The sequence below is a fragment of the Solanum tuberosum genome, unplaced genomic scaffold (genome assembly GCF_000226075.1).
Source record: "Solanum tuberosum cultivar DM 1-3 516 R44 unplaced genomic scaffold, SolTub_3.0 contig02453, whole genome shotgun sequence".
NCBI classification, from domain to species: domain Eukaryota; kingdom Viridiplantae; phylum Streptophyta; class Magnoliopsida; order Solanales; family Solanaceae; genus Solanum; species Solanum tuberosum.
Window position 1 is genome coordinate 1 of NW_006243319.1, and position 767 is coordinate 767.

General features: G+C 29.9%; 1 long non-coding RNA gene across 1 annotated transcript; it reads right to left on the reverse strand.

Annotated features, from left to right (window-relative positions):
- Positions 1-227: 227 nt before the first annotated feature.
- On the reverse strand, positions 228-767 carry LOC102591232 (uncharacterized). The gene is made up of 3 exons (XR_369086.2): positions 717-767; positions 474-634; positions 228-351 (listed from the first exon to the last, which is right to left on the reverse strand). It is a non-coding gene; the product is annotated as an uncharacterized lncRNA (long non-coding RNA).

Here is a 767-nt window from a genome sequence, read left to right on the forward strand (position 1 = left end):
ATATATAATAATAAGAATTAAAGCGAACAGACAAATCATAGGGTAGATATTTTTAGGATTACTACTTGCGATGTTATTACGTGCATTTAATTTAGACAGTAGTGAGTTAGAACATTTCATCGTAGATTCCTTTAACTGTTACAAGCCAACAGTAGAGTTTATAAGAAAATACAAAATCAGAACAGGTTTTTTTTGTGATTATTTGGTGAGCAAAAAGTAATATGTACCTTGACGAAGCAAATTTCATAAATTTCTTCTGAAGTGAGGTGCAACATTTTCTCTGCAATTTCATCCGAAATAACAGTTGTTGCAAAACCGTTGTTGTCCTTAATAGTAACTTCAAATTTACATCTGTTTTGATAATTAATGAAAATATTTTAAAATAATGGTTAGTTAAGACATTTATTTCTTTGAACAAACAAAATAAATAATCTTAATTAGTTATTATTAATTTTGTAGAAGAGCAAATATACCTAGGAATAAGATGTGTGGATCGGTGACAACTTGTGCAGTATATTTCCCTTCGCACATTATATCTCGTGAACAATTGCTTACAATTTGAGCATGCTAACACACTAAAGCGTTGATCCTTACTTGCAAGGGACAATTCAGCCTCAACATTAAATACTTGTCCCTTCAAATTGAATATACCAAATATTATTTTTTACTTGGAAATTAACAAAAATTTAAAAATAGAATAATATAGTTGTTCTCACCGGAGGTTGTGCCTAGATGTTAGCCACAGATATAACTTCATCCTCAAATGG